At 44.6% G+C, this 13,023-nt stretch overlaps 1 protein-coding gene across 9 annotated transcripts in view; it reads right to left on the reverse strand.

Annotated features, from left to right (window-relative positions):
• psd3l (pleckstrin and Sec7 domain containing 3, like) overlaps nucleotides 1-13,023 on the reverse strand; it is a 300,802-nt gene that overhangs the window by 134,093 nt on the left and 153,686 nt on the right. Inside the window, exon 1 of one of the 9 annotated variants that reach the window (XM_078534131.1) lies at nucleotides 12,278-12,330. The exons of the other annotated variants lie outside the window; for them this stretch is intronic. The gene's annotated coding sequence lies outside the window, so the exon portion shown is untranslated. Of the gene's footprint in view, nucleotides 1-12,277; nucleotides 12,331-13,023 lie in introns of those variants that run through there. 9 annotated transcript variants of the gene reach the window in all.

A 13,023-nucleotide genomic window follows, 5' to 3' on the forward strand; every position in this document is an offset into this window, starting at 1 on the left:
AAAGTATTCAAATGTGTTATTACTCGTTCATGGGGTGTGAGCATCGCTGGCAGGACCAGCATTTGCTGCCCATGACTGATTTGCCCTTGTGAAGATTCAGGTATCCTAAGAAACTGATAAAGTATACACTAATAAAACCAGTGATTGGTTTGGGATATTCTTCAAATGTCACTTCTACTTATTTAAAAATCAGGCGGCTTATAGTTGACGGACTAGACACTTAATAAAAACCAGTCATCTTTTGCGATGAGCTCAGTTTCACTGCATTAATAAACCTGCAGCAAGTTACCACTCCTAAATATAACAAGGTATGTATTTTAATGTGAGGGGCAAAAATAACACTCTAAAACACAGCCTGATAGTGCTGCTTCATGGAAGATTTTACATTTGGGATTATGCAAACGAGTTTGAGCAGCTACTCGAACCATCCTTTCACTTCAGAAAACAAGTACCACAAATTGCAAAATTGCACTAGTGTGGCTGGTCCTGTTAAGTTTCTGGTTAATGGCAACCCACAGGATTGGTAATATTGGGTAGTTCAGTGATGGTAGTGTCATTGAAAGCCAAGGGGGCGGGGGTGGGGGGCTTTCATTCTCTCTAACTGGAGCTAGTCATTGCCTGGCACTTGCGAGACATGAATGTTACTTGTTACACACCCAGGTTGGTGATTGTGTCCAAAGCGGAAACTCTACCCGACATTTTCAACCTGCTGATGATTGTTAAAAGTAGCACAGAAAAGGAATTCTACGAAATGTGTTTGCTTGGCCTTACAAGCGAAATGAATCTCTTGGAATCACTCAACGTGCTAATATTTTTGCAGATAGGGCAATGAGTAAGAATCAAGAAGAAATGGGATTAAAATCGACAGCAATATCGAAGCAGGGAGGGTAATAACATACAAATTAGGAGGAGTAGGCCATTCGGCCCCTTGAGCCCGCTCCACCATTCAATAAGATCATGGCTGATCTGATTGTGGCCTCAACTCCACGTTCCCATCTACCAGCTTGATACCCTTTGACTCCCTTGTTATTCAAGAATCTATCTACTTCTGCCTTAAAATTATTCAATATAATAAATCATATACACAGAGCCAATAGCAGTCGAGAATGCTAAAGTCTTACATGCTGCACCAAACAGTAACACGCCCTCTAATATTTTTGGTAGCACACAGCCAATTTGTTTAAGCGTGCTGGATCTTTGAAGGTTTTTGCATAGCCGCGCAGATGTGACAACTTAAAAGGGGCCGTCTTATGCACAGAAACTTTCGGATTGTTGGTTTCAAACTGCACTGTGCAGCATGCAGCCCAGGCTGACACTGTGGTGTTCACGCATTTCTGGAGGTACAGTTGCTCAGGTGACACATTAAACAGAGGTCCTATTCTACAGTTTGCATTACACTGTAATCTCCCCAATCTGGAATGCTTGGGGGCAAGTCAAATCTGTATTTCGGAATTTTCTGGGTTATAGAGTGACAATTGAATGCAAGTGCGTGAACCTGAAAACCCATAGATATAAATATTTAGCTGCAACATGAAAACAGTGATAAAACTTTAGAAAGCGATAATAATCATTGTTTCATTTATCCAAATGCTGTATCTTCCATGCTTTGCTCTCTAAGTACTGTACTAAAATGATCCAATGATGTCAAAGGAACAGCTGTGTCTGTTTTAATATATCTGGACAACTGGTGCTTCTGAACAATAGATTTCTAGACTGGAGAGGTCACAGTGTAATTTTGAACATTTCTTTAGCAGTCCTTGTAGGATCTCATGAACCATACTAAGATCCCCACAATTTGTTACTTTCTCCGGTGTAAACATTTCTAGTACCCAGAGAATTTTTACAACATTCTGACACACCATGGGTCCCAGGTTTATGTTTCCAGATTGTTTTTTAGGAAACTGAATTGAAATTCTCAAAGGGCAATGGCAGGATTTGAATTCTCATTCTCTGGATTCGTGCATTGTACTTTGTGGATCAATCCTCTGCCAATAGCAGCAGCATGCATCTCAAGCAGCATTGGGTCAGGTACAACAACAAAAACTTATATTTATCTAGCATCTTTAATGCAATGGAACGTCCCAAGGACATTCACAGGAGAATTATAAAACAAAGCATGATACCAAACCATCTAAAGAGCTATTAGGTCAGATAACCAAAAGCTTGGTCAATGAGGTAGGTTTTAAGGAGTGTCTTTAAGGAGAAAAGTGAGGTAGAGGGGTTTGGGGAGGAAATTCTAGAGATTGGGGGCCTAGACAACTGAAGGCCTGGCTACCAATGGCAGAGCAGTTATAATTGGGCAAGCAAAAGAGGCTAGACTTAGAGTGCAGATACCTTGGAGGATTGTGGGGCTGGAGGAGATTACAGAGGTAGAGATGGGCGAAGTGATGGAGGATTTGAAGCCAATGTAGGTCAGCGAGCACAGGGGCGATAGGGGAATGGGACTTGCTCCAAGCTTAGACACAGGCAGCAGAGTTTTGGATGACCTCAAGTTTATGGAGTGTAGATTGTGTTGGAATAGTCAAGTCTTGGGGGGGAAGACATGAATGGGGGTTTCAATGGCAGATGAGCTGAAACAGGGGTTAAGTCAAGCGATGTTACAGAGGGGAAAATAGGCAGTCTTAGTGATGGGCGCAAACATGAGGTCAGCAGCTCATCTCGGGGTAAGTGCGACACACCAAAGTTGCAAACAGGTTTAATCTCAGGCGGTTGCCAGGGAGAGAAATGGAGTCGGTAGTTAGGGAACGACAAAGCCGCCCAAACAATCAACTCTAAGCTCAGAACACAACCTTTAGTTTTATCAGAAGAATATTTCACATTTCCCAAAATGAGTCATCTTTTTGAATCTTGTGAACAAGGCTGCTGATAGATGAAGGCTCGTTTCCCTTATGGGTCTGAACAGCTGTCAGAGAAAAGATGGTTCTACCCCTCCGGAGCTGACTCAAGCTAAGGTTTTAAAAATGAAGTGAAAGTTCCAGCCAACCCCTTCCAGCAACCCCGCCCCTAAAAAAATTACATCATTCACAATATAATCTGCTTCACTGAGGCAGAAATAGCTTCTGCTTCAGCGATCTCCATTCCCCCTCTAAACCTCTACCTCTCTCCTTCTTTCAGACTCTCCCTAAAGTCCAACTCTTCGATGAAGCTCCTAATGTGTCTCAAACTTTGTCAGCACGACGGAATGTTTTATTGCTGTGGAGGCGCTATATAGATGCAAGCTGTTTTGCAAAGGAAGCTCGATCCTCAGTCGGTTCAGTTACTTTATTACGGTAAAAATCACACTGCCTTCAAGCGCTCCTCGCACACAGTCTACTCGGTTTATTCCTTTCTCACTTCTCCACAGGCTTGGAGGAGAGTGATGATAAGGTGATGTCTGCACCCCCATTTTCCCCAAAACAAAGACAGCGTAGGCATTACTCATACAGCTGAGAGTTTTCTTAGGTGGATGATAGAAGTCAGATTGAGGTCAGTGCAAAGTCTGGTTTCTGTATACTGTAGCAGCGATGCCGCTGATTGTACCGATAGGCAGGGTGTGAGACGTATCTATTATTAACGAGAGGTGGCAGAGAAGGCGACTGCATATAGGATACAAACCAACATTTTTACTTTAAAAACTAATCTGAGGATTCTGTGTAAAATTGGGAAAATCCAGGCTTGAATGTGTTCCGACTGTGCAGCGATTAAGCTGATCGCATTCTCCAAATTGCTTAGCCATTTGTCTGGGCTATCAACACCACTATACTAGGTCAGGCCAAAAAAAGAAATCCTAAACCCCTTTGCTGATATAGATATCATTTTCCTCTGTATATTGTCAGCCGTGGCTCAGTTGGTAGCACTCTAGCCTTGGAGCCACTCCAGGGGTCGAGCACAAAAAATTAAGGTTGACACTCCAAGACAGGACTGAGGGTGTGCTGCATTGTCAGAGGTGCTGTCTTTCGGTTGGAATGTTAAACTGGGACTCATCTGCCCTCTCAAGTGGGCGTAAAAGATCCCATGGCATTATTTAGGGGTATTATCCCTGGGGTGCCCTGGTTAATATTTATCCCTCAACATCATAAAAAAAAAAGTCTGGTCATGATCACATTGCTGTTTGCGGAGATTATTGTGGCAAAGCTGCTGCTCCATTTCCTACTACAGAGACTACACTTCAAAAGTACTGCACTTGCAGTAAAGCGTCAAGGTATCTGGTGTTTGGAAAGGTGCTATAGAAAAGCAAGCCTTTTTTCTCCTATTCTGCCTCTGGTCCCTAACTACAGCATGTGTTTTCATTAGGTCCCAACCCAATTGTTTATTTTTCTCACCCACTTCCACCCAGAAGTAGGGCAACACATTTAGAAAGAAAACACCAAGAAATCAGTTTTGGCCTTTTTCAGATGCAGAATGGTCAGCGCATGCCTGAGGCTCATTTGAGGCTAGGCCTCGAGGCTCCTCAAGAGGTGAGCTGGGGGCGCAATGCTCCAACTTGTGTCACCTGCTCTGTCAGCATGGTCCTCAGCTCAGCCCTGGTGGGGGGGGGTTTGGCATGTGGAGAGAAGAAAACATTAGACAGGTTAACCCAGTAATGGAGATGGGAGAAGCACCAGCAAAGCAGGCCTGAGCCATGCTCGGTTCAGTACTGGCCAACATTGGGGTTGGGTCCTGAACAGCGTTAGAGCCCTTATTAACATATGTAAGGGCGCTAACGTCTGCTTTAGGTGGCTGCCAGGGATGCCTGAATATTGTTCAGCCACCAACTTTAAGTTCCCCTCCACCTCACTCATCATTCTGATTTGGAACCATATCATCAGTCGTCCGCCATCGCTAGGTCAATTTTTTTATTCTTTCATGGGATGTGGCATCACTGGCAAGGCCAGAATTTGTTGCCCAGCCCTAATTGCCATTAAGGGCAGTTAAGAGTCAACCATATTGCTGTGGGTCTGGAGTCACATGTAGATCAGATCAGATAAGGATGACAGATTTCCTTTCCAAATAGGCATCAGTGAACCAGGTAGGTTTTTACAACAACTGATGATAGTTTCATGGTCACCATTACTGAGACTAGCTTTATATTCCAAATTTATTCACTGAATTTAAATTTCACCAGCTGCCATGGTGGGATTTGAACTCATGTCCCCCAAGCACTAGCCTGGACCTCTGGATTACTAGTCCAGTGATTTTGTCACTACGCCACTGTCTCCCCTGAATCCTGAACTCACTGTGGGTGTACCGCCCTCCCATGGGTTACAACAGTTCACCACAGGGTTGAACATATTTCTGCAGTCCTTGTGGTGTGCAAGGTGGCATTGTGGAATTGGCACATTAACTGCCCCTGTTCTGTACCTCATCCATAGGCACAACAGGAGTTCTAGGAATATAGTCATTGCTAATCAAAAATGGACAAAGGGCAATTAGGAATGGACAATAAATGCTGGCCTTGCCAGCGATGATCACAGCCCAAAAGTACAGGGTTGAAATTGGTTCAGGCACCACTGGGACAAGGAAGGTAGTACAGTTTACTTTCTCAATACCCTATTCAAGCTATATAGTCTCTAGAACATGATGAAAGAGAGGGAGGGGATGGAAGAGAAAAGGAATGAAGGAGTAAGAGGGATGGAAAAGTGAGAGGGAGAGGGAGGGGGAGGGAGGGGAGAGTGAGAGGGGGAGGGAGGGGAGAGTGAGAGGGAGAGGGACGAGGGGAGGGAGAGGGATGAGGGGGTAGAGAGAGGGGGCAGTGAGAGGAAGAGAGAGGAGAGTGAGAGGAAGAGAGGGGAGAGTGAGAGGAAGAGAGAGGAGAGTGAGAGGAAGAGAGAGGAGAGTGAGAGGAAGAGAGAGGAGGGGAGAGAGAAGCAAGACAAAGGAGAGTGAGAGAAAGGAAGAGTGCACATGTACACCAGGGGGAAGACAGGAAAGAGAGAGAATCAACTGCTATGTCAAAAAAACAGATGAAAGTTGGTTTCATTGCACACACCCACAGGCACTAAACCACTGCATTGATGTAGAATGAACACAAAGAGCTCTGACTGAACTATAATCTATTATTTTATTTAGCTCCTCACAAGCAGCACAAACACAATCAGCAAGAAGACTGAAAGGACACGGTGATGCTGCTTCCTCTCAGTGAGCCTCGGCTCCTCAGATACCCTAAAACAAACAATTGAAATATATTAATTTTTTTTTAAACTATGAAGGTGAGGAAGCGTAAAAGCACCGACTATAGCTAACAATGTGAGTGTTAACCCAGAATAGAACATCCAAAAACTCTATCACACAGCCAGTAAGTGAACAAGACAGACTCTGAACTTTCTCGGTTAGCAATTCCTATATTCCTAGAAATTGGACCCATTTCTCAGTTACAGAACAGGGGTGCCTAATGTGCTAATTCCACAGCACCACCTCCCAGGGACTCCTGAAAAATGGTCAACCTTACATTGGGTTGGACACAATTCATTCTTGGTAGCCATTTAAAACTGGTATTAGGCCCCCTGACAGTTGTTCATCAGGAGCCTAATGTCGATTCAGGATCCAGGTAATGGTTAGTACTGAGCTAAGCATGGGTCAGGGAGCTGTTCCACTCAGGTTGTTAGGTGCTCATCCTGGCTTCATTACTGTGGATGGTTCCCAGCTTGGGCTAACCTGCCTCAGGTCCTCTTATTTTTCCACCGCTCCTACGCACCTCCCACCCTCCCCAGGACTGAAATGAGAACTGGCAGAACAGCCAGCCCAAGTTTGGGGCGGTAACTCCAGAGGCCCAGCAGGCACTCACAGCTCACCGCAATTCTTCAGGCGGCTTGCGGCCTTGCCTTGGGCATGTGCTGATCATCCTGCATCTGTAAGCAGTCAAGAAGAATTTCAGGGTGATCTTTAAACGATATTACACTACCTCTGAGTAGAACTGGATGAGAAAAATAAAAGGAGAGGGGGGGGCCCAATGAGGGACCAGGCTTAACTTGGAGGTCCGAGATACAGGACAATGATAAAAGCAAAAAAACTGCGGATGCTGGAAATCCAAAACAAAAATAAAAATACCTGGAAAAACTCAGCAGGTCTGGCAGCATCTGCGAAGAGGAACACAGTTAACGTTTCGAGTCCGTGTGACTCTTCAACAGAACTAAGTAAAAATAGAAGAGAAGTGAAATATAAGCTGGTTTAAGGGGGAGTGGGACAGGTAGAGCTGGATAGAGGGCCAGTGATATGTGGAGATAACCAAAAGATGTCATAGACAAAAGGTCAAAGAGGTGTTGAAGGTGGTGATATTATCTAAGGAATGTGCTAATTAAGGGTAGAAAGCAGGACAAGCAAGGTACAGATAGCCCTAGTGGGGGTGGGGTGAAGGGAAGGGATCGAAATAGGCTAAAAGGTAGAGATAAAACAATGGATGGAAATACATTTAAAAATAACGGAAATAGGTGGGAAAAGAAAAATCTATATAAATTATTAGAAAAAAAGGGGGGGGATCGGAAAGGGGGTGGGGATGGAGGAGAGAGTTCATGATCTAAAATTGTTGAACTCAATATTCAGTCTGGAAGGCTGTAAAGTGCCTAGTCGGAAGATGAGGTGCTGTTCCTCCAGTTTGCGTTGAGCTTCACTGGAACAATGCAGCAGGCCAAGGATGGACATGTGGGCATGACAGCAGGGTGGTGTGTTGAAATGGCAAGTGACAGGGAGGTCTGGGTAATGCTTGCAGACAGACCAAAGGTGTTCTGCAAAGCGGTCACCCAGTCTGCGTTTGGTCTCTCCAATGTAGAGGAAACCGCATTGGGAGCAGCAAATGCAGTAGACTAAATTGAGGGAAGTGCAAGTGAAATGCTGCTTCACCTGAAAGGAGTGTTTGGGCCCTTGGACGGTGAGGAGGGGGGAAGTAAAGGGGCAGGTGTTGCACCTTCTGCGGTTGCATGGGAAGGTGCCGTGGGAGGGGGTTGAGGTGTAGGGGGTGATGGAGGAGTGGACCAGGGTGTCCCGATTGTTTCAGAAGAGTGTTTAGGTTGGTATTTCTTTGCCTGACTGAGTAGAGCGCAGTTGGCCGTCCGTACAGATGGCTCAGTGGTTTGGAGAATGCGATAAATCGGAGCACATCTGGCCCTGGCTTGGGACTGGATTTTGCCAATTTTACACAGACTGCTCTGAGGAATTTTCCATGAGAATCCACTATTCCAAGTTCTGAACAGCACTTCTAAGTTTCACAAAGCTACACAGTACCATGAAACTCATTTTAGGACCTGTTTGATTTGTATCCTATATGCTGCAACCTTCTCTGCCGCTTCTGATTAATAGTGGAACATCCTCACATCCTGTTCTTCAGTACAATCAGCAACATCACTGCTACAGAAACAGAGCCATGGTCAATACAAACTCTGGCAAACTGACATCGATACTTCACCCAAGAAAATCACACATGTATGACTAATAACTACACTGTCTTTTTGTTATTGGAAAATGGGGGTGCAAACTTCACATCATCACCACGCTCTGTTCCTTCTTTTCCCGCTCCACCTTTACTCATTGACATACTGTGGAGAAGTGCAAAAATAAGCACACCAAACACACGCTGCGTGAGAAGTGCTTAAAGCAAATGTTACGGACAGGGGAGCGAGATAGACTGAAACCCACAATTCCCTTCTGTCCATAATCAATGTGGTTTAATCTTGAGAAGACTAGTTTGCGTTCCCAAACCCCAGGTTAGCATGCGGTCAGTTTAAGAGTCACCAGCAAGCAGCCTTCCATGGATTTAAACAAGGAGTTTTTTTTTCCCGCTTTAATCTTTCATGGGACGTGGGCATCACTGACAAGGCCAGCATTCGTTGCCCATCCCTAATTGCCCTTTTCTTTGCAGCTAATGTTTTTGCTGGTGTTCTGCAGACTGCCCAGTCTCTCAATTTTTGGGCAAAAGGATTTCAAATATCAGAGGGCAGTCTTGAACACATGACGAATGGCCATTGATACACGGTGGAAGGCAAATGAAGGCAAAAGGAGGAGTTTCAGTCACATGGTCCAAAGTCATTGGTATACAATAGAAGGTAGATAGCACTTCATTGTGGATACTCAATCTCAATAGCCCTCCTTTGTTACATGGTATTAGTCTAGCAAACCTTCTGAATTGCTTCCAACACGTTTATATCCTTCCTTAAATAAGGGAACCAATATGTACACAGTACTGCAGATGTGGTCTCATCAATGCCCTGTACAACTGAAGCATAACCTCCCTATTTTGGTATTCAATTCCCCTCGCAATAAACAATAACATTCTATTAGCTTTCCTAATTACTTGCTGTACCTGCATGCAAACCTTTTGCAACTCATGGTCGGCTGTTAAAGTTGTAAAAGTCAGGTGACCCCTTTGGCAGCCATCTTACACTTCACCAGGGTCCATTTAAAAAGGAATACAGTTTTTTTTTAAAAAAGTGTAATATCTTCATGCCTGCACTGGCAATGACACAACACACACTCTTACAAGGTCTGAGACTCAGCAACAAGGAGTCAACAATGCCTTTTGGAAAAAGGGAGTGGAAAAACTGTAGGAGGAGGAAAACCCGCAATTCATCTATTTGCTGGAAAGAGAGACAGGTTGCCAAAGCTTTTCATCTCGCACTCATCAGGAATAATGCCAAACTGCAAGCAATCGCAACAATTTATACTATAGGAGAAAGGGTGCTGATTGGCTGAGGCATTGTCAAGGAGAAAGCAACAGGGAACTATAGGCTCCCCAATCTCCTGGATAAACCAAAAAAGACTAAGGCCAGGATTTTCCGGTCCTGTCGCGGGCGGGACCCGCCGTGGGCAAGGTGGCACCCCAGCCAGGAGTCCATTGACTTGCAGCGGGACCGGAAGATCGTGGCAGCGGGCGGGTGTGGAAAATCCCACCCTAAGGGTTGAACATATTCCTCGTTGGCAGAGAACATGTCCCTGTTTATGGATGTATGTGATTATTTGAAATTTGACATTCTTGTGTTTGTCCTGGTGAGTGCAGATGAAAAGCTTCAGCAACATGCCTCTCTTTTCAGCAATTTTCAATTCCTGTACTACCAAAGCGATGGTTTGCTAACCATCTGTGATTTTTGTTCCAGATTATTATTTTAGCAGCTGCAGATAGCTGGAACAATAATTGATCTATAGTTTTAAAATTAGATCCACAACTGTGAAATCAATAAAGATAAAAGGGGAGGGCCTGCATATCCAATCACAGATTCTCTCCTTATCATTTGTAAAAGGACAAATCAGACCAAGGCTTGTGCAAGGAGCTTCAGTTCCTCCACCCTTTGTCATTCCCAATGTCCTAATCTCCTTGTTCCCTCTAAGCACCAGTCGAAAGTGTTTAGAACATCGCCAAGTCTTAAATCTCACAAAACAAATAAACAGCGCAGTGTGGCAAGGACAGATTTGGCAGGCTTGACTGCTTTATATTTATTGAAGAATCCATCTTCATCTCCAAAGTTTGAAAAAGTTCAGCTGGTAGACTTTGGTAAACTTTCTATTTGGTTTGGCAGAGATCTCATGTTACTTGGAAATATTTAGGGATCCACTCGCAATACCACTCAGATGCGAGAGCTGGACTCTGAAGAAAGAGGGTGAGAGGGGGATAGCGACTTTTGAAATGTGAGTGTGAAGGAGGGTGCTCAGAATCAGTTGGATGGACAGAAAGACAAAGAAGTGGCTGAGATAAAGTTCAGGAATCAAAATGGTTGCTAAGTACAGTTAGAGAGAGAAAAAGACAGCCAAGTATGGACATTGGAAATGAAGACCTGACACCCTTGTCCTGGTAACAACTGAAGGAGGAATTGAGGGTAAAAACAGAAGAGGAGGAAGAAAAATTGGATGGATGGATAACATTGAGACGTGGACTCAGAGAGGCTCGAAGAAAGCCAGAGAAGAAGCAAGACAATGCCAATGGCCCCACTAAGGCCACAGTGACAGCAGACAAACAAACCCCACCCAGGCTTATTTCCCTCAGCTCCTCACTCACATTGTCTTTGAGTTGTCGCAGCTGGAGATGCCAAATAGACAACTGACTTTAATTCATCCAGCCTGCTTTCCACATTCTATTGCATGGAGGGCAGACATGACCCTTTGCCAGTTACAGCTCACCAAGGTGAGAAGGAGGGTAATTATGTTGCTGGATTCATCATCTAAGCACTGGATCGATAGCCCAGAGAGTAGGAGTTCAAAGCCCATCACTGCATTTTGGGGATTTGAATTCAGTTTTAAGAAAAATCTGGAACCCAGGAGCTGAAGTCAGTAAAAATGACCACGGATTTGTTGGATCGTCATTAAAAACCCAACCAGTTCACTAATGTCCTTTAGGGGAGATAACCTTACTCCATATGAAAGGCAAAAGCAATCTCTCTGTCCCTCTTTCTCTCCACCCCCATGGGGAACCTGCCCCACAGGGAAAATGATGAATGAATTATCGAAGAAACAAATTTCTTTTTTCAGGACTGATGGAGATTCAAATAGTTTTGGAGGGGCGGGTGGGCTTCAAGTGAAGAATCAGTTTAATGCGTTCAAACCATTTCTGCAGCAGAACTAGAGCCAGCTACGCATCCACAACATCACTGAATGTTGGCCACTGATGAGGGTTTCATCTCAGTATAATAGAGAAACAAGGATCAAAGATTTCCAGTGACAGCATATTAAAGCACAGCAATCCACGTTAGTAGGACACACCACTAAATACATCAGTATTCAATTGTTAAGTGTGCTATGTAGATTTGTTAAAACATTTAAGTATGAAGACATGTCACGCCAGACGTCGTGTGGTTCATTTTACACACTTTACCATTTCATTCCTGCAATTTAGAATTTGATTTTGATCATTTGCCATGAAACAGCGTGGAAATGTTACTTAAAGTGTATATTCTGCGCTATGATTCAATGGCTGAAGGGATTGTGTGTTGGCGCAGAGGGAGCCAGGTGTACAACAGCAAGCTGCCACATTTGATCCCCAAGTTAGGTGGTCGCAGCTGGGGCAATAGTGGGGCTGGAGCGCCGACGGGACAGTTTACCACTGTGACCCCAACAAAACCCTGACCCAATTCCACACGTCGGTGTTCACCTGCAACACGGTGCGAGTTCCAAGCTCAGGAACTGCGAACAACAGGGAGCCCCCCTCCCCCCATAGAAAACTGAAGTGATTCTGCTGCACCCGAAAAGGGAAATGGGGGCTTAAAGAAGGCTGAGCAGCCCTAAAGAGATGAGTGTCTCTCAGAACCTCAAGGCATCGCAAAAATGCTCTCCAGTCAATGAATTACCCAGGCCTACTTTCCCTTTATAGGGGTCAGCTATCCCTCAATGGTAATACTCTCACCTAGTCAAGAGATTGGAGATTCAAGTCCCATTCCAGAGGCTGGAGCACAGAATTCAGGCTGACAATTCAGTGGAGTACCGAGGGAGTGCTGAACTGTTGAAGGCGCCATTTTGCCAGATGAGACATTATACCAAGGCTCCGGGTGCCCTCAGGTAAATGTGAGATGATCCTACAGCAATATTCAAAGCAGAGCAGGGGAGCTCTCCATTGTGTTCTACCACTTTTTATCCATCAGTCAATATTGAAAACAGATGGCCTGCTCATTACCTCATTGCTGTTTTTGGGACCTTGCAACTTGGCTGCTGCGCGTTGTACGTTCATTTCAGAGGTATTTCCTTGGCTGTAAAGTCATGAGGATGTCCTGAGCCGGTGAAAGGCTCTAATATAAATGGAAATCCCTCTTCCCCACCCGCTGCCCCCTTTCAGTATCCCAGGCTAGAAAGTAGAAGGGATACAAGCTGCTCCTGCTTTGCAGTAATGCCGGGTCACAAAATAACTCCAAATTCAGACCGGGTCTCTGGAAGGCTTCTTATATTAAAGGGAGCCAAATGCGAATTACAACTTATTTTTAAAAATGTTGACTGTAACTCAAAATTTCCCTCCGGCTGATTTAACAACTTCCCTCCTGTTGACACAATACACGAAAATGCAGCAAACAACGAAGAGGAGGAGAGTGTCAGACTTCAAGGGCACGATGGGACTAGCTAAATGGGAAGACTCATTACACAATTTAACGCAGGGAGGTG

The sequence above is a fragment of the Cetorhinus maximus genome, chromosome 1, assembly GCF_964194155.1.
Source record: "Cetorhinus maximus chromosome 1, sCetMax3.hap1.1, whole genome shotgun sequence".
Taxonomy (NCBI): Eukaryota; Metazoa; Chordata; class Chondrichthyes; order Lamniformes; family Cetorhinidae; genus Cetorhinus; species Cetorhinus maximus.